This window comes from Scyliorhinus canicula, chromosome 3, assembly GCF_902713615.1.
Source record: "Scyliorhinus canicula chromosome 3, sScyCan1.1, whole genome shotgun sequence".
Classification (NCBI taxonomy): Eukaryota; Metazoa; Chordata; class Chondrichthyes; order Carcharhiniformes; family Scyliorhinidae; genus Scyliorhinus; species Scyliorhinus canicula.
This window is the reverse complement of record NC_052148.1, coordinates 202670198-202694788: the sequence shown is the minus strand read 5'-3', so window position 1 is coordinate 202694788 and position 24591 is coordinate 202670198. Positions and strand designations below refer to the sequence as shown.

Genomic DNA, 24591 nt, shown 5'->3' with positions numbered 1-24591 from the left:
GAGAGACAAATAAATTGCTTTAGAAGCTGATTCAGAACCAGATATAGAAACACACCGAGCTGCTCTCCATTCCCAGCTACCTCTTTCTGGTCTCCCTCCGTGCAAAATAATATGCAGGAACTATGCTGGGTAGCCAGCTGTGATTGATTGATTCACCAATTGTAGTTCAGACCTAACCATAATCTCACAGAAACGTCTGTCATTCAAGAAAGAGATCAATACTCTGCATTCATCAAACAATTTGGTAAGACTTGTAACTGTTCTCTTTTAGATAGCTGTTAGTCTGAGGATCTTGCTTCTAGTCATTGTGGAATTTAATCTTTTTCAGGCAATAACATGCAGTTTACTATCTGAAGTATAATCCTACCATAGTACTGCCATTCTTAGAGCAAAGACATGTCTTGCTGCACGTAATGATGCTCCATGGAGAGAACAGAGACGGGGGGGAAAAAACAATAGAAACGGAAAAGTGGTGACCCTATTATCTGTTATAGCAACAACATTTATAGGTCAGTGACGAGCAGTGTTTCACTGGCTGAGGAAGACCCAGCAGAATTCAAACAAAATCAATCTTTATTTAGTGCCTATTTCTTGCTCAGTGCTCTGAGACTGCAGCAAATCGCGCAAAGGACACTGGGATCGGGATGCAGCAGTCAGTTGCGATGAGATTTGCTGCTTTGCTGTAAATCATCAATCAGCATTCTTAAAGGCCCACAGTCACTGAATTAGATCAGTGGGATGCTATTATGGGATGAGCAAGTGAAGCCCTTACGGGCATAGTTGCTGTGGTAATTCTGGCCCGCAACTACTGAATATCTATGTAAATATCTCACAAAGCAATGAGTTCAAGTGAACAGGGTTGTGCTATTTTTATTATTTGTTTTACGGCTGCCACAAGCAGACAAGATTATCCATTGCTTTTAATGGATAATGTGCTATTGTGACCTATTTCAAATCGTAATCGGCTTGCATTATGAACAGCTCAATGTGCCAAACCACTCTTCCACAATGCCTATCCTATTTTGTATTCTAATTTTTCTGTGTTTTTTCAATTTTAGTGTACCCAATTCTTTTTTTTCCAATTAAGGGACAATTTAGCATAGCCAATTCACCTACCCTGCACATCTTTTTGGGTTGTGGGGGCGAGACCCACGCAGATACTTTAAAAAAACTATTTTTTTAAAAAAAAATTGTTTTTACATTTTTTTCCAATTAAGGGGCAATTTAGCATGGCCTATCCACCTACTCTGCACATGTTTGGGTTGTGGGGTGAGACCCACGCAGACACGGGGGAAGGTGCAAATTCCATACAGACAGTAATCCGGGGGCGGGATCAAACCTGGGTCCTCAGTGCCGTGAGGCAGCAGTGCACCACCGTACCGCCCTATTTTTCTAGTTAAAGCACCTCACTACCAACCTGAAAACACAGTTGAATTTTGACATCTAATCTAAGTCTGTTTGTCTCTTTTTAAGCAATCTTTGTGATAACCAAATGTGACTATTAATATTATGATGAGCTTTAACTTTTAGAGCTAGCTCTTTCATTTCCACACAGTTTATTCAAACCTGTTTCTCATTTCTGAAACTAGTGTTTTCTTTCAGAATATTCCCTCCTTTATTTTTTTTTTAGATTTACCTACATATGCAGCAGAAGTAGGCCATTCGGCCCCTCAAGCCTGCCCTGTCATTCAATAGGATTATTTCCTTTTGGTTTTCTTGCTGTTATGACTGGTTTTGTGAAGCCAAAATGTCTGTGGTAAACACTCTGAAATAATTCTCAATAAAATTTGAAAATATACACCGCCATGACAAACAAATCTGTCAATGTGAATTCTTGTAAAACTGTTAACAATAAAATCAAGTACACACACTCACAAGTCCCCTTCCTTGATTGAAATTCCTGTTTAACGGATCATTGCAGCAAGAGGAAAAAGTGTTAATGTGGCAGCTGTGGAAAAAGAACTGGCATTGAACTTGCACTCATGTATATTATGTAAAATTACCACAACAGTGGCTCATTCGGACAAGTCTCTGGTAGGACTGTCATTTTTATGATGCTTCAATAATTAACAATTTGAATAAGCACAAAATCATTGAGATGTCTGCCTGTGGTGGGTCAATATAATCTTCTCTCTCACGTTACCATACCTTCTCTCTGTATTGCACCCTCCCCCACAATATCTGACTAAAGGATTCCACTCAGTTCCAATCCTTTCTCTCTAATGCCCCCTCAAACATAAAAAGAACAGACTTCAGCTGCTTTACAACTCCTTCGATTGAAGCCATTGAAAGCCACTGCTCGGATCCATCATTCTTTCATTTCCCTCCATCACACAACTTCATATCCTCTGTTAAAATTATTCTTCCTGCCCCTACCACTAGTTACTGTGCACATCAAAACTGTTTGCATTCCCTGTGGTCTATCAGTCACATAGAGCAGTCTATGATCTTTGCGGCTCAGCTCCGACAGACTGTTGCCAGGGCAACGTCCATGCTTGTTGGGAAAGGCTTCGCTGTGAGGCCACATCACCAGGCAATACTGCTTCGTTCGGAAAGACAAGTGACTCTATCCAGTGTTCCATTCTTTATTTTTAATTATTTCCAAAATATGCATACCATTCAAAATCAATACCAGACTCCCATCTGGTTCTGGTTACACTCAGGCAATTTTCAAAATTAAAATTGGAACCACTTCAAATTAATGCAAAGTGATAGACAGCTATGGATTATGGAAATCTCCATTAGGATTCCTATCAGGCCTCCCAAATATGTGTAGCAACAAGTCAACAATTACAACATTAAGAATGCATTTTTCATGTTTATTTTCCTGGAATTACATCTCTATTTACCATTTATTGATTTATTGTGGCTTTTTAATGTCTTTTTTAACAACTACCTTTTAAGGTGAGGGGATGAGTGTGTGGCTATTGCGTGCATTTGACAGAGTTTGTGGGTTTATAAAGAGCAACTGATTGTGCTCTGTTGGACCTTAAATTGTGTGATACTTATCCTGTAAACCTGTGCGTTTTTTAAAGCTTCTGGATATCCTCTGATTGAGACCATTTGTTCTCAGGCCTCTACCTTTGGTGCACTGTAACCAGCCACTGGGTGGTACACATGAATACACTGATCCAACAGACTTGGGGCGCGATTCACCCAGTTGGGAACAAAGTCCCACAGCAAGCGAGTTTAGCTGCGTGTTTCCCAGCACTCGCAGTGCCAAGAAACGCGTGGCTATTCAACGCGACTCGCATTGTATAAGGGGCATTAACCGGGGACGAGCGGCTGAGGCCGCACATAGCCCCATTTTTACAGTGGGGAGCTGTGCGAGAGATTGGGATGTCATTTAAAAATGGTGTCCCAATCTCCAAGGCCCCAAATGATCCCCTACCTCCCCTCCAGCTCAAATGTACTATGGGAGGGTTCCCCCCACCTCCACACACAGGGCACATGAACAAAAAAAGCCTGCTTGCCACCTTGGCAGTGCCAACCTGCACCACCCATAGTAGCTGGCAATGCCACCCGGGCACCTTGGCAGTGCCAGGCTTGCATCCAGGTGGCACTGCCAGGATGTCAAGCTGACACTGCCAGTGTGTCACACAGCATCAGCAGTGCCAGGGCACCACTTTGCCCAAAGGGCATGCAGCTGGGGCCTCCAATCCCCTGGGAGACCTCCAAGAGTGCCGTTTCATTTAGTCCCCTTTTCCGGTGCAGCATGGCTATTGGATCGCACTTGTGATTTTTCATCCTTTTTCCTCGGTAAGTACTTTTGATACCTGTACCTCACAGTCACATTAAGAATGGCAACTTTGCTCTGGCGTGGCTATGGAGGGAAATGCAGGCAGGTGCACTAGTTGTTGACGATTGAGGCATTACGCTATGTACCCATATCCGGCACTCTGGGGATTAGTCATCTTGGTGGAACATCCAATTACTGCTGGAATGATTGCAAGGTATACATGGGAGTACTCTTTGATCAATCTTTATTGACTTGTGCACAAGGAGAGTGACTCAGTGGAGCTCACTGCATTGCTCTGTCTGAGTCCAGAGAAACAGAAACGGCTTTTTCAACCAATAGGTTTACAGCTGCAGTCAAATCCTTCATTTGCATGTCAACACACCAATAATATCACAGTTAAACTTTTATTTTAAACCAATGAAAGGACAGTAATTGTAGCCAATGGAAAAGAGGGTAAATGGACCAATAAAAAAACGAGTATTTTCAATCCTTCATTTGCCTCCCCATCTGCCTTTGGGTGTTACTGTAGTTTACAGAAAGCGCATTCTTGTTATAGCTACCTCCGTCATTTGATCTCTGCAGACTCACGTCCTTCACTAAGACATAGTTTATTATGTATTCCACAACATCAAGGCAGTATATGACAAAGTATGGTAGCAAGGAGCCCAAACAAATCTGCAGTTAATGGGAATCAAGAGGAAAACGATCCACTGGTTGGAGTGATACCCAGCAGAAAGGAAGATGGTTGTGGAGATCCGTTATCTCAGCTCCAGTACATGCCGCAGGAGTTCCTCAGGGTGGTGTCTTAAACCCAAACATCTTCAGCTGCTTCACCAATGGCCTTCTTTCCATCATCAGGTCAGAAGTGGGGATGTTCGTTGATGACTGCACAATGTTCAGCACCGTTCGTGACTCCTCAGACAGAAGGAACCTATGCCTAAATGAAGCTAGACATGGTCAATATCCAGGCTTAGGCTGACAAGTGACAAGTAATACTCGTGCCACACAAGTGCCAGGCAATGACCACCTCTAGCAAGAGAGAATCTACCTGTGGCAGTGTGGCCCCTTTAACGGGGTGGGCTCCATGGACCTCGTGTCCATCCAAGTGCCAATCGCGCGCGCAAACCCCAGTCAATCGGCTGTTTGCGCGTGGTCTGGGAGCAGGACCCTAGGCAGTGTGGACCAGGGACCTGAAGTGCAAAGACCTGTTGTATAGTGTTCTGTGCCTGTTATCTAACTGCCTTTGCCTTTCATCAATAAACCATTTTGTTTATTACTGGAAGCCTCCAGTGTATGTCTCGAGCCACCACACTACCCATCATCCCTCGACATTCAATGGCATTACCACTGCTGAACCCCCAAGTATCAACATGCAGGGAGTTACCATTGGCCAGAAACTGAACTGGACGTGCCATATAAATACTGTGGCTGCAAGAGCAGGTCAGAGACTACGAATCCTGGAGCGAGTAACTCACCACCTGACTCCCTGAAGTGTGTACCATCTACAAAATGCCCTGCAGTAACTCAGAGGCTCATTAAACAACGACTTCCAAACCCACGACAACTACCATCTGAAACGACAAGGGCAGCAGATACATGGGAACCATCACCTGGAAACTCCCCTCCAAGTCACACTCCATCCTGAATTGGAAATATATTGGGCTGGATTCTCCGTTGACGCTGGGCAGAATTCACAACAGCAAAACTGGCACCAAACCTGGACCGATTCAGCAACTGCGGAGGGGCTAGCACCGGTGGCACGTGGAACATAATCAATGCCAATGAAAAACGGTGCAGGGTTTGCCTGGTGCGTGATTGACACTCAGGAGGCTGACAAGCTGCAGTCACACATCCACATTACACTCCCCACACACACACATCCCACTCAGCAAGATAGCACTGGTTGTGCCGGAGCGTGTCCATACAGCTGATGGGTCAGCTGGGGCCAGAGGGCACCTATGGGGGTTGCCTGGGGGAACATCCATATGACCCATGGCCTTAAGTTTACAGTGAGCTGTTAGCGGTGTGCGCAGCTGCATGACTGCCTTGCTGGCTACGGCAATGGTGTTCCGTGCCCATCCATCCCGACCCCACAGCCCACCTCTTGGTCACCCCCCCCCCCCCCCCCCCCCCCCCTCCACTACTCAACCCCAGCCCTGACAGAAGGCCCCTGCCCAGTGGCACACCGGTCAGCAAACTATGGCGGCGTTGGACACTTTCCGTACCCTCTCTCTCCCTCAGCTGCCACAATGCCAGTTTCATGATTTTTTGGATTTTGTTTATTGTCACGTGTATCGAGGTTCAGTGAAAAGTATTTTTCTGCGAGCAGCTCAACAGATCATTAAGTACATGCAAAGAAAAGAAAATATATAATAGGGTAACACATGGTACACAATGTAACTACATAAACACCGGCATCGGGTGAAGCATACAGGGGTGTATGAGGTCAGTCCATAAAAGGGTCGTTTAGGAGTCTGGAGACAGCGGGGAAGAAGCTGTTTTTGAGTCTGTTTGTGCGTGTTCTCAGACTTTTGTATCTCCTGCCTGATGGAAGAAGTTGGATGAGTGAATAGGCCGGGTGGGAGGGGTCTTTGATTATGCTGTCCGCTTTCCCCAGGCAGCGGAAGGTGTAGATGGAGTCAATGGATGGGAGGCAGGTTTGTGTGATAGATTGGGCTATGTTCACGACTCTCCGAGTTTCTTGGGCCAAGCAGTTGCCATACCAGGCTGTGATGCAGCCAGATAGGATGCTTTCTATGGTGCATCTGTAAAAGTTGGTAAGGGTTAATGTGGACATGCCAAATTTCCTTAATTTCCTGAGGAAGTATAGGCGCTGTTGTGCTTTCTTGGTGGTAGCGTCGATGTGGGTGGACCAGGACAGATTTTTGGAGATGTGTACCCATGGAATTTGAAACTGCTAACCATCTCCACCTCTGCCCTGTTGATGCTGACAGGGGTGTGTACAGTACTTTGCTTCCTGAAGTCAATGACCAGCTCTTTAGTTTTGCTGGCATTGAGGGAGAAATTGTTGTCGTTACACCACTCCACTAGGTTCTCTATTTCCCTCCTGTATGCTGGCTCGTCGTTACTCGAGATCTGACCCACTATGATCGTATCGTCAGCAAACTTGTAGATGCAGTTGGAAACAAATTTTGCCACGCTGGTGTGTGTGTATAGGGAGTATAGTAGGGGGCTAAGTATGCAGCCTTACGGGACCCCGGTATTGAGAACTATTTTGGAGGAGGTGTTATTTAAAGGCAAATGTCATTCATGCCGTCAGGAACTCAGCCCATCGGTGGTGGATCATCACAGAGGCCCCGGAGAATACCAGGTCAGTCCCGCTAATGACGTGCAAATGGTGTTTACTGTACTTGCGTTCCGGACCACATTGACGCTGCTGTCGAGGTGATAGAGAAGTGCAATTTGGCGTCAAATCGGTGCCTGCTGCGATTTTGGCATTGGAACCTATACTCTGCCCAATCACGTTTCACGAGTTCGGCATCAGCCAATGGAGAATCCTGCCCATTTTGTTCCTTCACTGTCACTGGATCAAAATCCTGGAACTCACTCCCTAACAATTAGTGGGTGTATCTACACCATATGGACTGCAGAGGCTCAAGAAGGTAGCTCACCACCACCCTCTCCGGGCAATTAGATTTTATAAGGCTAGGAAGAGTCCACACCGAGTTTTGTGGGAACAAAAACTTATTTTATTGACAACTGTTATGTACAGCTCAATAGTTCCCTACTGGGTCTTCCTTTGTCGGTGCCTTACTGGCCAACTCAATTTATACATAGCCAAACATTGTTAGAGGTTCCCCACCCCTTATTGGGGAGCCCGTATTCTGCAGGGACACGGAGTACTTACTCATTCCCACCCCGTAAGACCCGTGCAGGTTATAACATCCCTTCCCGCCCATAGTCCAAAGAATCCTCCGGTGACTGCGGTGAAGGAGGGCGGCAGATTCTCTTGATGTCCGACTGGGCGTCGTGCACCCGAGGTGTCAGGTCGGGTGGTGTGTATCTCAAAGGTGAATGCCGTTTCCGACTCAAACATCTCGGTGGCTGCAATTCCTGAGGCTGCGTTTCCACAAGCTCTCCATCGGAGGCTTCCTGCATTCCCATCTCTCAGTCTGAGTCGACAACCTCAGTTATTCCGGCATCTTGACTCCCTTGGGGCTCCGCCGTGGCCTGATCGGGGAGAAAATGCGGTTTGAGAAGAAGTTTCCGAGGATGAAGAAGTTCTCGACGAAGTGGTTGCCTAGACCAAATATGATCAAGGTGTTTTCGCATGATCCGATCGGTAAGAAACCAACCTTGTATGGTGGAGGATAACGCTGGAGACCCACTGGGCGCTGTCAGCAAAGTTTCAAACAAACCCCGCATCATCTTGTACAAAGTGCCTGGGCGGTCAAAGTTGAATGGGGCAATGCCCTTGCTGCTCCTGGTTATGGCGCACTTTCGCGCCAATGTCTGGCAAAATCATACTAAGGCGGGTACAAAGTCTCCGGCCCATCAGCAATTCAGCGGGGACCACTGCTGTTGCTGCATGCAGCGTAGTCTCGTAGCAAAACAAGAAATGAGCCAGCCTAGTGTTCATCGACCCAGAAGACAGTTTCTTACTGCCCCACTTAAACATTTGTACCGCAGACTCCGCGAGGCCATTAGAAGCCGGGTGCTATGGGACGGTACAAATATGCCAAACCCCTTTTGCTTTCAGAAACATGGCCAACTCCTCACTGGTAACCAGAGTGCCAATTATTTGGGACAAGTACTTCAGGGATGCCGGGCGTGCAAAATGATGTATATAACTTCTCAATGGTTGCCCGGGATGTGGTTGCTGCCATCCTGTGCACCTCAAGCCTCTTCGATCATTCAACAAGAGGAACATGGACCTTTGAAATGGACCGGCAAAGTCAGCAGGCAACCACGTCCATGGCCCTGGCCATTCCCAATGATGTAAGGGCGCAACCAGGTGGGAGCTTCTGATGCTCTTGGCAAACAGAATATGGCTGGACCATTTTCCCAATGACTGCGTCAAAATATGGCCAGCATAAATAACTTTGTGTCAGCATTTTCATCTTGGACAGGCCTGGATGTCCGTTTTGGAGGTCCTTCAAGATCAACTCCTAATCTTGACTATGCGCGGATACCATTTTCCAGCTGAACCCGGATAGCTTGCACGAAAATGCCAGTAACTCACCTGGAAACTCATCGCTGTCCACTGTATAGCACCACATGCCGAATGTTTGAAAGAATCGGATCTGCCTGGGTTCATTCACCGATCCGGGATGCCATGACAGGAAATTAAAAGTTGCGACTACCTCAACCGTCTTGCGAGTTGATGAGGGGCCGCTCGGTAAAGCCATATGGCTAACTGCATCGACATTCGTGATTTGAGTCCCTGGCCTATGTTTAAAAGAATATTCATCGGTGACTAATAATAGACCCAAGTGCTGGATCGCCTGTAGGCAATGCGTGGAATCGCCTTATTCTCCTTGAAAAGTCCGAGCAAAGGTTTATGCTGCTTAATAATAGTGACAGTCGCAGCCATAATGGTGAAAATTTATCACAAAGACCACCATCAGGCCTTCCGTCTAGATCTCTGCGTACTTTTGTTCTGCTGCGGCCAATGTACGGGAGGCAAAAGCAATCGGATGTTCCCCACCGTTCTCCATCCGGTGAGACAGAATGGCCCCAATCCCGTACGAGAAGCATTGCATGTGACGAGCAAAGGCTTGGCGGGATCGTAATGGGTCAGTAACCCTCCTCTTCCGGTTCATCCAAATCAAAAGTCCAGACCTTGGGCTGATATCTACCTTTACCGGGGGGTCTGGACCTCTGGGCCGCATGCAGCCTGCGCTCACATTGGGGCCGGTGACTATAAGTCCCACAACAACCAGGCTCCCTTTCTACAGATTCCGGGGATGTCTCTCGCTGGCATGGCTCTTCCTTCGGCCAACGTGTCGGGCCTGTATGCCGCTCGGCCCAGGGCAGGGTGCTGATTGGGAGGGAGGCACCTCGGTGAGAGGGGGCACATCCCAGGCCATTCACCTCCATCCCCTGTATCTACTGCACCCCTCACTCTGCACTTTCCCGGGACAGCCACAATCTGAATGGCTTGCTGCAGAGTCGGGAAAGGTTAGGCTAGCAGTTTCTTCTGAGATTCACATTGTTAATGCCGCAAAACAGGTGATTGCGCAGCAATTCAGATAGGGTGGTGCTGTAATCACAGAATTCTGCAATTTTCCGTGACCACAACAAAAACCCGACTTTAAAAAAATAACTTAACTATTTTTACAGCAATGTGAATTCATAGCAGAAGCAGGTCTTTCCACTATAGTGTAATATTAGCCCGTAAATGCTGAATATACTGATATTAAATCCTTTAGTCTGCTGCTTTAATATTTGAAACAAACACTTCCTCTTACAATTTGGAGAACAGGATGGATCTGGATGAGTCGGCACCGATTTGCATCAATCACTGGGGAAGCAAGACAAATCCATGGGAAGCAAGACAAATCCAAGGTTGTCAGAGAACAGACCTGGCTATTTTTATCCAGGCGGATGGAATTACAAACTTAGCAATAATTTTTTTTAAATATATAAATATGTCTTTCTACAAAAATGGAAGTGATAGATAAGGAGCTTGAAATTTGTCTCCAGATACTGGCGAGATACCAAGACTGTTGCTGTACTGTGATTTTAACTATGAGTTAAATTGCAATATCAGTGAAAAACTGCCAGTTATCAGATTAGCCACTCCTCCGGGATCCACAAGTAAAGTTGTAGCCTTCCCTGATTCCCAGTCCCCACCCCTGCTCCCCTCTCCTCTTTCTTACCCTGAGACCTTTCCAAAACCCCAGCATTGCCACTTACCTGGAGTTTTGTCTCTTGGTGATTTCTCTGTGCTCATTTCACAAGTGAATCAATCAGTGGCATTAAAATGAGGCACAGGAGATAAAATGGCTTAGGTGTGAAACTTGGGGGCTGCACGGTTGCACAGTGGTTAGCATTTCTGCCTACGGCGCTGAGGACCCGGGTTCGAATCCCGGCCCCGGGTCACTGTCCGTGTGGAGGTTGCACATTCTCCACGTGTCTGCGTGAGTTTCACCCCCACAACCCAAAGATGTGTATGGTAGGTGGATTGGCTACCCTACATTGCCCCTTCACTGGAAAAAATGTCAACATTTTGCTTTTTACTAGGTTCATTATAGAAGAAAGACTTTAAAAAATGGGTGGCAAGCATAAATATGAACTTTCTATTTTGGATGCCGGCTTTGTGAATATTAAAATACAGCTATGAGAGTCTGCTTATATACAGATATACTTATCTATTTACACAGATGGTACAGGAAACAACTAATCTCCAAGTGACAAAGTGGTTGTTATATTCTGGGATTGTGCCCAAATTGATTAAATTTTCTGATGCAGTGGATTACTCTCTAAAATACTATCTGGAACTGTGAAAAGCTGAAGGACAAAAATAAATCATTATTGAATTGATTTTTACAAGTATTTTTATTGAAGTTTTTCCATTTTATCAAATAACACAAAACATCCCACAGGAATGGTACAGCATACAAAATTGCCTCAACATACATACAGAGGAGGACAGAAGAACAACAATGCAGTCGGCTCAATACAATCACTATACTCTACTCAACGCCTCTCTGTGCATTACCAGAGAAGAAGGGAGAGAAGGATAAGGCCATGAAAACACCTTCCCACATGGCGATTGCTCGCAATGACCATGTGAATTCAGGATAAGATCTTTGTGTCATGTTTGGGCACACACCAGAACATATCTCCCTCAATTCCAACAACACCAGAGGACCAATAATATGGTGTAATAGCCTCCTCTCGGATATCTGTACCCTTGCAAGAGCCAATCACGGATTCGTTAATCCCATAATAACAAAAATAAAAATAAAAATTCCCACGAACACCAGATTGAAAAGGATATTTAACATATACCACAAAACACAACCAAAATCCAAACTCAGGCACAGTACAGAACGATCATCATTCCACATATTTATGGGGGCACCACGGTGGCACAGTTGTTAGCCCTGCTGCCTCATGGTGCCAAGGTTCCAGGTTCGATCCTGGCTCTGGGTCACTCTCCGTGAGAAGTTTGCACATTCTCCCCGTGTTTGCGTAGGTTTCACCCCCACAACCCAAAGATGTGCAGGGTAGATGAATTGGCCACACTAAATTGCACCTTAATTGGAAAAAATGAATTGGGTACTCAAAATTTAAAAATAAGCATTACACGTATTAATGAGAGAGGACCAGCAAATATTCACACAATAAATTCAGATTATCGTCAGGATATATACACTTATACTTAGGAGTTAGTACCCCCAGGATACCTAGTACATGCCAAGACTCAATACCTAACTGGCCTCACTCCTCACTAGCCCCATTAATTCTATAAAAGCCTTAACTGAGGAGACCCCACCACCGAGGAGAAGAAGAATTGGCAAGCCACCCATCAACTGGGTGTTCTGGGAGAAGGCTAGTTCTCCCCCCCCCCCCCCCCCCCCGCACCCCCACAACCTGATACAAGGAAAACTCCCCATAATCCAACAGACCAAATTGGGATCTGCAACCGCACACTGTCCACCCAGATTAGGAGGAGAAACTCCCATAAGGGAGGAATATGCCCTTTGGATTATTTGGATTAACCAAAGAACGTCAGACACAGACCAGCACTGTACGCCATTACAAAGAGGATACTAGGGGACAAAGCAGTGTTGCCTCCCAGCCGCGTGTTTCTCGATGGCATGCTATTTGCTGGATTCTTTGTTTCTGCTGCTGTCAATGAGAATTCTCATTGAAGCCACCTCATGCCGCCGGGAAACCAACCGGCGGGGGCCAGAGAAAGAAAAATGAAACCCTATTCATTGGTCATAAAATTGTCAAAATATATAAACAGGCATTCATAAACCTCTTCAACAAGCAATCTTCTGAGGAGCTCATAAAACTGTCAATCAAAACAAAACTCACAACAATGCCAAAAATACCTCAATAAAATTGTCTGTTTAAAAAAAAACAAAGCTCACAGTTTCCTTGACAGCTTAATCCACAACACCTGCTGAGCTGAATCCATTAGTCAGGTCTGGTGTTCAGTCAAGCATTCATTATGAGATTCCATGTCAACAAAATCTTTACAGTTGAACACATCAAAAACTTTGAAGTAATGGACCAGTGGCAGAGTATGTTGGTGCTCAAAATCAGTACATTGTCAGCCATGATTCAGTGGCAGCACCGTGGCTAGAGTCAGAAGGATCCTTGCTCAAGCCCCACTCCAAAGACTTGAACTCGTAATCTATGCTGACACTTCAATCTAGTACTGAGGGAATGCTGCACTGTCAGAGGAGCTGTCTTTCAGATGAGATATTAAACCAACATTCCTGCCATCTCAAATGAAGTTCTGAGTTCCTAAATCACTATTTGAAAGAGCCCAGTAAGGGCATAGGCGACTAAGGCCACATCTGGGAAAATAGTAAGAAGTTAAAATTAAAGGTGATCATATGAGGTGGCACAGTGGTTAGCATTGCTGCCTTACAGTGCCAGGGACCAGGGGTCAATTTTGGCCTTGGGTCACTGTCTGTGTGGAATTTGCACATTCTCCCCATGTCTGCGTGGGTTTCCTCCGGGTGCTCTGGTTTCATCCCACAGTCCAAAATCTGTGTGCACAGGCCAAGCCCTTGGTGTTCAAAGGTTAGGTAGGGATAGGGCAGTGGAATGGGCTCTTTCGGAGGGTCAGTGTAGATTTGATGGGCCAAATGGCCTTCTTCTGCACCGTAGGGATTCTATGATTCTATGAATTAATGGCACAGATTGAGTTAAATGGGTTTGATCTAGCAGCCAAGACTGAGATATGGTTGCAGAATGACCAAACTTGGGAACTAAATATTTCACGGTACAACACAGATAGAAAAGATAGGCAAAATGGAAAAAGAGATGGGGTAGTTTTGATAACAAAATTTGAGACAAAGGCACTGATGAGAAACAAATTTGGCTTAGAAAAGCAGGATGTAGAATCAGTAATGGGTGGAACTAAGAAATAACAAAGGTTTGAAAACACTTGGAGGAGTCCATAGGCTTCCTCACAATAGTTATAGTATTGAATTGAATATGAATCAGGATATTAGAGGCGGATGCAACAAGAGGTTTTTTTATAAATTTAGAGTACCAAATTCATTTTTTCCAATTAAGGGGCAATTTAGCGTGGCCAATCCACCTAGCCTGCATACTTTGGGCTGTGGGGGCGAAACCCACGCAAACATGGGGAGAATGTGCAAACTCCACACGGACAGTGACCCAGAGCCGGGATCAAACCTGGGACCTCGGTGCCGTGAGGCAGGAGTGCTAACCACTGTGCCACCGTGCTGCCCATGTAACAAGAGTAATAGAGTAATTGAGGGACTTTGATTCCCTCATTTCAATAGGGCAAACCAAATTGACAAAAGTAGCTTGGACAATGAGTTCAAGGAATTTCTCAGCCAACAGCCCAGTTCTGTCACCACAGTTTAGGAAAGATGTTAAGGTCCTTAAGGGGGTGCAGAGGGGATTTACCACAATGGTTCCATGGGTGAGGGGATTATCTACAAGGTTATTTTGGAGAAGTTCGGGTTCTTCTCAGAACAAAGGAGATTCAGGTGAGATCGATGGAGGAGTACAAGAGTATGACAGGTTTGGACAAGGTTGATAATGAAAAGTTGTTCCCATGAGCTACTGGTACAAGGACTAAGGTACACTGATTTATGGTTCTGGGCAAGAAATACAGGGGACATGTGTGGCTGCAGCATAAGATAAAGATGCATGGCATTAAGGGTAAAGTAATAGCATGGATAGAGGATTGGTTAATTAATAGGAAGCCAAGAGTGGGGATTAATGGGTGTTTCTCTGGTTGGCAATCAGTAGCTAGTGATGTCCCTCAGGGATCAGTGTTGGGCCCAAAATTGTTCACAATTTACATAGATGATTTGGAGTTGGGGACCAAGTGCAATGTGTCCACGTTTGCAGATGACACTAAGATGAGTGGTAAAGCAAAAAGTGCAGAGGATACTGGAAGTCTGCAGAGGGATTTGGATAGGTTAAGTGAATGGGCTAGGGTCTGGCAGATGGAATACAATGTTGATAAATGTGAGGTTATCCATTTTGGTAGGACTAACAGCAAAAGGGATTATTAGTTAAATGATAAAATATTGAAACATGCTGCTGCGCAGAGAGACCTGGGTGTGCTAGTGCATGAGTCACAATAAGTTGGTTTACAGGTGCAACAGGTGATTAAGAAGGCAAATGGAGTTTTGTCCTTCATTGCTAGAGGGATGGAGTTTAAGGCTCGAGAGGTTATGCTGCAATTGTATAAGATGTAAGTGAGGCCACACCTGGAGCATTGGGGGCGATTCTCTGCTCCGTGGACCAAGTGCCCGTGCCATCGTGAACGCCGTCGTGTTTCACAACAGTGACATACGAACATGGCCCGGGCACAACCATTTCTGGCCCCCACAGGGGGCCAGCATGGCGCTGGAGTGGTTCACGCCACCCCAGCGTCCCTACGCGGTGCCAAATGGGCGCCGTGTCAACCCGCGCATGCCAACCCCGCGCAAGGGTCTTTGGAGGCGCAGGAACCCTTGGGCTTCTTGAGGCCCTTAAATAACCAATCAATGGCCACTTTAGTGCCTCAAGCTGCCCACCACCATTTTATCTGTGGCAGAGGGAGGCCCATGTCAAGTGAGTAACCTGCCAGCTTTAACTGCACAAACTGGTGTTGGGAAATAAGAGGCACTTCTTTTGAGGGTCCCCGGTGTTCATTGGAGATCCTCTCCCATCCCCCGCCCCACCCCCACAAATCATACCCTATAGGCTTCTTATACTTGACCCCCGCCCAACCCGCCTCACTTTCTCGCTCAGGCCTACCAGCCAGGCCCTTCTGATAAATCAGACCTATTCATTCCGATATTCATTAGTGCCTCTTCTTCGGGGACTGGCTGTAGTCCCAGCAAAGGTCATTGCTCCAACCCGGCGCTACTGGGTCTACTGAACTGCCAATCATCCAATTGGCTGGCAGCTCTCTAAAGTGGGACCTGATCCTCAAATGGGGGTGAATGTCCTATTCTTAATCAACTAATGTCCTGCAGAACATTAAATAGCTGTGAGGCAGCTGGTATCAGCGGGGATGAGTTTCCTACCAGCTCCTTGGTTGCGGGGTGGGAAACGCCAATATCCAAAATATCCTGCCGAATGACGTAGATTGGGGGGGCAGAGGTGGACTTACACTGAAACACAGCACTGCCGGGCGAGACCCTGGCAAATGGTGGGGGGGGGGGGGGGGGAGCATACTGAGAGGTGGTAGTGTGTGCCCCCAACAGTGTAAGTCCACATCTGCTGCGAAGCCATCAGCAAGGAGGTGGCACTGGCCAACAGCCTTCAAAGGGAACAGTGGGGTGACGCTTTGACCTCCATGCCAAGGCTGAGGAGGCAGCTGTTAAATCAGCCAAAAAGAACAGAGGCCACCAGGCCTGATGTCAGCAGCAGCAGTCAGGTAACCAGCCAGGAGCGCGCTCAGTCGTCGAGGCTCGACTCGAGGCCCGGTCATCCAGGCGAGAGCCTAGAGGTGAGCAGAGCAGCAGTGGGGAGGGCAAGAGAGAGCAGAGGCCAAGCCAGATAGCCAGCAGCAGCAGCCAGGCAATGGGGTGATGACTTGACCAGAGCCAGAGGCCAGCCAGACAGCAGTGCTGAGAATGATAGGGCTGGATTGAGCTGCAACCGACTTGGGCGGTAAGGGCGAGATTTTGGGTTTGTGTGCCTTGCAACATGTGAGCTGAAGATGGGCGGGGCCAAGAGGACATTGATGTCACTCGGGGTGGGGCATGACATCATTGAACAGGCCTTAACATCATTGGTGCGGGGTTCAACATCATTGGGGGTGAGGCTCAACATCATTGGGGGTGTGAATTGGGGCCGTCGCAAAGAGGGAGATCGCAGGGCCTCCAAAGGTGGAAGACCTCCTATGGGGTACCAAGTATATTATATTCATGTTTCCTTACAATACGAAGGAATGTGGGAAAGTAAGCAGCGCGGAGGACACAAAGCGATTACAAAGAAATAGTAAGAGATTAAATGAATGAGGAGAAGGTGGCAGATGGGGTATAATATGGAGAAGTGTGAATGATCCACATTAGTTAGAAGAATTAAAAAGCAGATTTTATCGAAATAGCAAGAACCTGATAAATATAGGTATTCAGAGGGATTTTGGTGTCCTTGTACATGAATCACAAAGATGATTTGCAGCAAACAATTAGGAATTTGTATCAAATTGAGGATTTGCAAATTTGCTATCACCATGAAAACACCAGTCTGTACAGACATTGGTGAAACACAATTATAAATGTGAAACGGAACCTTTACTCTGAGCGAATCCAATGCTTGATGGTTTAGAGGGATATGTTTGATGATGTCTGGCATCCCATCTAAACCTGATGAATGCTAACCCAATGTTAACAGCGATAACCATCTGGGTATCGCCAATCATATCAATGGCGATGTTGCATCTATTCCTCATGCTATCCCATCTCTCTCTCTATGAACAAATTCCCAGCTTCTGTGCCATCCCCAAAACATTTCCCAATAATGCAACTATGAAAGGGTTACCACAAACTTAAAGCCATAAACATCACAAACGGGAGGACCTGATAGCACCCCCGTGCGACTGATAAGAGAATTCACAATCAAAGTCAGTGAACTGACACATATTCTCAACAATCATATCACATTGGATGATTCCCTGTTCCCTGCCACCCTGTGCCAAAGTCAACCCCAGCTACCGTTGGAAAAATGCACTCCATTCTCTCACCGATCATTTTGCCAAATTATCTGAAAGTTTCATTGCAAAGTGAACATTGAAAAATATGGTGAAACATTTATGCCATCAGCAGTTTGATGATAGAAGGGGATCATCCACGGTCCATTGCCTCATGGATCTTCTCAATCAACTGTATGTTAAAGCTGACATAAAGCATCAACTACAGCAGTAATAACTGATTTTGGCTAAGTGTTTGACCATGGGGCAGCATGGTGGCACAGTGATTAGCACTGCTGCTTCACAGTGCTAGGGATCCGGGTTCAATTCCAACCTTGGGTGACTGTGTGGAGTTTGTTCATTTTCCCTGTGTCTGCCTGGGATTCCTCCAGGTGCTCCAGTTTCCTCCCAAAGAGGAAAGTGGATTGGCCATGATAAGTTGCCCCTAAGTGTCCAGGGATGTTCAGGTTAGGGCTTGCGGGTGTAGGACAGGGTGGACGGGGGAGGTACATGGATGAAATGCTTGTTCAAAGGGCCGGTGCAGAGTCGATGGGCCAAATGGCCTCCTTCTGCACTGCAGGGATTCTATGATTTCTATGTAGATCATAGAATCATAGAGTTTATAGCGCAGAAGGAAGTCATTTGGCCCATTAAGTCTGTACCAGCTCTTGGAAAGAGCATCCTACTTAAGCCCACCCTATTCCTGTAACCCCACTCAACCTTTTCTTTTGGACACTAGGGGCAATTTATCACGCCCATCCACCTAACCTGAACATCTTTGGACTGTGCGAGGAAACCAGAGCACCCAGAGGAAACCCACACAGACACGGAGAGAACGTGCAGACTCTGCACAGACAGTGACCCAAGCCGGGAATCGAACCTGGGATCCTGGAGCTGTGAACCAACTGTGCTAACCACTGTGCTACCATGCTGCCCACATCATAACATTGCGATCAACAATTACCTGCAATATATCCGTCATCTGTACACTGGGTCTCGTACTTTCTCAACAATTGACAATGATGTTTTTATCGAGTACTTCACGGTGGATAACATGTTGGGGTCCCACAAGGAACCAAATTAGGCCCAGGTATATTTTTGCCCATCATAAACAATGCCTGTTTTAAGGGCGGCACGTGGCTCAGTGGTTAGCACGGCTGCCTCATGCCGCTGAGGACCCAGGTTCGAATCCCGGCCCTGGGTCACTGTCCCTGTGGAGTTTGCACATTCTCCCCGTGTCTGCGTGGGTCTCATCCCCAGAACCGAAAGACGTGCAGGGTTGGTGGATTGGCCTCGCTAAATTGCCCCTTAATTGGAAAAATGTTTTAAAAATAACTCACCATGCCTGATGCATCTCACATGCAAGGGGCTGTCACTTTGTTGCGTGAATGGGCAACCACAAATCATATGAGACTGAACCCCCAAAAGTGCCTAGCTATGGAATTGTATTTCATCGGCAACTGTCCTGATCCTCCTCTCATCAATTTGACGATGCTGAGATTGCACAAAAAGCGAACATTAAACTACTAGGATGCTACATTAAAAGCGAACGCAACACTAACTGACGTATTTACTGTGTTTGATAGTTATGCAAGATCCGTTGTTGAATACACAATCCCTGTTTTATACACTGGACTTACCAAAGTGTATATGAAGAAGTTTGACAGAGCTCAGAAGCAAGCATTGAAACTGTTGCGAGGTAACATGGCACAATCAAACAACTGAATAAGTATTCCCTTTCTGAAAAAGCTGATAAAGCTCTGTCTGGGCTTTGCTAGAAAACTCCTGATTTCCACCTCCCATTTCCACTATCTCTGATAAATGTGTGGTGGAACTAAGGTGAAAGGATACTATTCCACAAATAAGACATAGAACAATTGGACGATGAGACAGACCAATCCCCCACTTTATAGCACTCAGAAATAGTATGTAAATGATGGAGAATTTAATAAATTCAACCTGACAACAAATTATCTGTGGACATCAGTACAAAATGCAGAATGCAAACATTTCATTTTAATTATGTAAATGAAGGCGACCTGCATTTTGCAATGTATTATAATTATTAGTATACAGAAGAATTCATAATTGTGCAATACTTTTTATACCTTGTTTAGTTTAATGATTGCCCATAAGTTATGATTTATAATTACGTATTTTATTAGTGTTGTCATCACAATTTGGCAACTGCCATCATGATGATATTTCAATAAACTAATTATTCATCTATCGAGGAAACCAAATGGTATGTTAGCTTTTTTTGGAATACAAGAGTGAAGAAGTCTCACTACAATTATACAGAACATTGGTGAGGCCAAACCTGGAGTTGTGTGTGCTGTCTTGGTCTTCTTAACTGAGGAAAGACATTCAAGACAGTGCAACGAGGGTTCACAAGATTAGTTCCTGATTTGAGGGCATTGTCCTGTCAGAAGAGGTTGAGAAAACTATGCCTAGATTCCCTTAAGTTTAGGAAAATAGGGTGGGGAGGAACATAGGGTGTCGTTGTATGCCGATGACCTGTTACTGTATGTGGCGGACCCGGTGGGAGGGATGCCGGGGGTGATGGAGCTGCTAGCTGAGTTTGGGACCTTTTCCGGCTATAAACTAAATCTAGGCAAGAGTGAGGTGTTTGTGGTGCACCCTGGGGACCAAGAGGAAGGAATTGGTAGGCTCCTGCTTAGGAGGGCAGGGGAGAGTTTTAGGTACCTGGGGGTGCAGGTGGCCAGGGACTGGGGGACTCTTCACAAGCATAATTTCACCAGGCTTGTGGATCAGATGGAGGAGGAGTTCAGGAGGTGTGAAATGCTGCCATTGTCGTTGGCTGGGAGGGTGCAGTCCGTCAAGATGACGGTACTTCCGAGGTTCTTGTTCCTCTTTCAGTGCTTGCCCATCTTCACCCCAAGGGCCTTCTTTAGGAGGGTGACTAGCAGTATTTTGAGCTTTGTGTGGGCACATGGGACTCCGAGAGTGAATAGGGTTTTCCTGGAGCGAGGGAGGGATAGAGGCGGGCTGGCGCTGCCCAACCTTTTGGGGTACTATTGGGCAGCCAATATGTCAATGGTGCGTAAATGGGTGATGGGGGCGGCGTGGAAAAGAATGGAGATGGCATCATGTAGAGGTACGAGCCTGGGTGCCCTGGTAACGGCGCCGTTGCCGCTTTCTCCTAAGAGGTTTACCACGAGCCCGGTGGTGGCGGCGACCCTAAGAATCTGGGGACAGTGAAGACGGCAAAGGGGGGAAACAGGGGGCTCGATGGAGGCTCCATTGGGTGGCAATCATCGGTTCATCCCGGGGAACAGGGATGGGGGATTTAGGGGGTGGCATAGGGTGGGCATCAGTAAACTGAAGGACCTGTTTATTGGCGGGAGGTTTGTGGGACAGGGAGAACTGGAAGATAAATTTGGGCTTCCCCAAGGGAACATGTTCAGATACTTGCAGGTAAAGGCGTTTGCTAGGCGACAGGTGGAGGAATTTCCTTTTCTGCCCTCGCGGGGGGCGATGGACAGAGTGCTTTCGGGGGTGTGGGTAGGAGAAGGGAAGGTGTCTGACATTTATAAGGTAATGCAGGAGGTAGAGGAGTTGTCCGTGGAGGAGCTGAAGGCTAAATGGGAGAGGGAACTTGGGGAGCAGATAGAGGATGGGACTTGGGCGGATGCCTTGGAGAGAGTCAACTCTTCCTCTTCATGTGCGAGGCTTAGTCTCATCCAATTCAAGGTACTGCACCGGGCCCACATGTCCGGGACTAGGATGAGTAGGTTCTTTGGGGGTGAGGACAGGTGCACCAGGTGTTCGGGGAGTCCGGCGAATCAGGCCCATATGTTCTGGGCATGCCCGGCACTGGAAGAATTCTGGAAGGGGGTGGCGGGGACGGTGTCGATGGTGGTGGGATCCAGGGTCAAACCAGGGTGGGGACTCGCGATCTTTGGAGTTGCGGTGGAGCCGGGAGTACAGGAGGCGAAAGAGGCCGGTGTCCTGGCCTTTGCGTCCCTAGTAGCCCGACGAAGGATCTTGCTGCAGTGGAAGGATGCGAGGCCCCCAAGTGTGGAGACCTGGATCAGTGACATGGCGGGGTTTATAAAATTGGAGAGGGTCAAATTTGCCCTGAGAGGAACAATACCAGGGTTTTATAAACGGTGGCAGCCTTTTCTGGACTTCCTGGCTCAAAGATAGGTATCTTGGTCAATAGCAGCAGCAACCCAGGGGGGAGGGGGGGGGGGGGGGGCACTGCCTTAGGGTAAAAGCTTAGCCATTTAGGATGAGATAAGGAGAAATTTCTTGTGAATCACAGAGAGCTGTGGATGCTCTGTCGTGAAATATATTGAAGACACAGGTCAACAGATTTTTGGGTATTGAGGAAATTAAGGGATATGGAAGGAGTGTATGAAGATGGCATTGAGGTGGAGAATCAGCCATGATCTTGTAGAAAGATAGAGCAGGCTCGAGATGGCCATCTCCAGCTCCCCTTTCTTATTTAATGTGCTCTCATGTTCAAACAGATCATTTTAGCACTTGCATATAATCACATTGTGACAAAAATGCTGCATGATTCTTTTGCCTCTTTTGACATTTTCCAAATTGTCAATGAAGGTGACGGCCATTTTAAAACTGGATCATAATGAAAATTCATGACAGCTGTACAACCGTGTCTCACTTTCTCAATGAAAGCAGTTATCTTCCAGAGAAATAATCAAGGATAATAGTAATTAAGTTATCTTTCACGCTTTCCACATTAAATTGCAGTGTTTCCCAGGATCTGTGCAGTTCAGCCATCTGCAGTAACTACAAAGAAAGGCTCTTACCAGCTGTTCGCTTTGACTGTAACATGTTCATCTAAACTTGACATAATTCTTACCCCCTAAATCTGTGTCTGTAATTATTATTCTTACAAATTGCAAAAGGAGTACTGTAAAAAAAGTAACCAAAGTCACAGCAACTTCAATCTTTGCGAGAGATGTTTACATGAAACTAAATATTTCATTATGATTACCTGAGATATAAAAAGTTAACTTTTCAAGTGTCAGAATATTTTCATTTAAATTGCATGAACAAAAGGAGAATTAGACAGATCATATTTTCAACTCCACAACATTTCATGAGTGATGTGCTTTTGTCATATTTCAGGGATTCAGCACTTCTTGCAACATCAAAACTTTAAGAAATGTATTAACTCCATAGTCCTTGACATGTTGAGTTCCTAATTGCAGTCAGGCTACTGAGCCCAAGAGGGAGAGGAAAATGTCAGCGAGTTGTTCCAGGTCTCTGTTACATTCCCCTGTCAGCCGTTAGCTCTAGTGCAGCATTCGTAGTAGCCTGGGAACCACTAGTTATCCTCAGAGACACAGACTGCTGCATGGCTGGGAAAGCATCGAAATTGAAGTCAACAATGAGGGGCGTGATTTTCCATTTCTGTTGACGCCAACGCAGAATTCGTAGACTTTCACAACAGAAAAACTGGCGCCGAACCTGGATCAATTCTGCTACTATTAAGGGGTTAGCACCGTTGTGCCACATGGAACACAATCAATTCCAATGAAAAACGGTGCGGGATTTGCTGGGTCCGTGATTGACACTCGGGAGGCTGACAAGCTGCAGCCGCAATACACGTTACACTCCCCCGGAGTGTACACACACTTATCCCAGCCAACAAGATGGTACTGGTTGTGCTGGAGCACGCCTATACAGCTGGTAGGTCGGCTGGGGCCAGAGGGCACCTGGGGTGGGTGCCCTGAGTGGCACCTATACGACCCGTGGCCCTAAGTTCAAAGTGGGCTGTTAGCAGTGTGCGCAGCTGCATGGCTGCCGTGCCGACTGCGGCAATGGTGTTCTGCGTCCGTCCACCCGACCCCACAGTCTGGCTACCTCCTACTACTCCCCCGACCCTAGCAGAAGCCCCCTGGCCAGCGGCACAACTGTCAGAAAACAATGGCGGACACTTTCCGTATCCCCTCTCTCTCCCTCAGCAGCTGCCGCGCCAGTTTCAGGATTTTTAGAAGCACAAGTGAACCACGCCATTGGGAACTTGGCCCATCGGAGGCAGAGAACCGTGGAGGCCCTGGGGAATACCGGATCGGGCCCGCTAATGATATGCAAACAGTGTCTACTGTACTTGCATTCCGGAACACATTGACGCTGCTGTCAAGGTGCCGGGGCATTGCGATTTGGCGTCAAATCGGCACTTTTCCCGATTTCGGCATTGGCTAACGGAGAATTCCTGCCCCATGCCTCTGAAATTATGATGATGCAAATATGAAATACAAAACAATCCTTATGAATACTTCCAAATGCAAGGAATACAGGTATCATCAGTGGAGCTATCCGTGCACACTGATGAAATTGACACCACTCAATGCAGCCTAGAGTTCATTCTGTGAAACACAGTGACCAAGTTATATACTTTAACTATCATTAATTTTATCAACACATTTACATTGAGTGCAAAATTACATTGGAAATAATTAGAGTGCTGCCAGACACCATATGAATTCAACATTAATATGGGCCGGGATTCTCCAAAATCCCGGCCAAGTGTTGACGCGGAGTGGTGTACGCCAGCGTCAACAGGGCCTTCTGGCCCAGCAATTCACCTTTTTGTAGGGGGCTAGCACGGCTGCGCGCTGCTTCGGCACCAAAAGGTGGCCCTGCACAGCCGGCGCGGATCCACGCATGCGCACGAGGGCCGTCGCTGCACCAGCGCATGTGCGTGGTTGCTGTCTCTGCTCCGTGTGGAGCAACATGCCAGTGACCTAACAGCGGGCCGTACGGAAGGAGGTAGGCCCCCTCCAGATCGCGGCCGCCCGCCGATCGGAAGCCCCTGATCGCGGGCCTGGACCCCGTGGAGGCCCCCCTGGACCCTCACCCCCCTTCCCCGGAGTCAGATTCCCCGACCCCCCCACCAGAACGTCTACAACAGCTGCGGGTCCGAGCTCCCGCTGGGTGGTACCAGGTACTCAGTGAGTTCGGCCCGTCGCCCGCGGAGAATCGCCACAGGGCCTTATTTCAGCGGCCCCCGACCGGCGCCGCAGCGACTGCGCGGGCA

At 46.9% G+C, this 24591-nt stretch overlaps 1 protein-coding gene across 12 annotated transcripts in view; it reads right to left on the bottom strand.

Moving 5' to 3' along the window:
- The window catches only part of trim2a (tripartite motif containing 2a), a 212817-nt gene that overhangs the window by 70222 nt on the left and 118004 nt on the right, over positions 1 to 24591 (bottom strand). Inside the window, exon 1 of one of the 12 annotated variants that reach the window (XM_038792014.1) lies at positions 368 to 567. The exons of the other annotated variants lie outside the window; for them this stretch is intronic. The gene's annotated coding sequence lies outside the window, so the exon portion shown is untranslated. Of the gene's footprint in view, positions 1 to 367; positions 568 to 24591 lie in introns of those variants that run through there. 12 annotated transcript variants of the gene reach the window in all.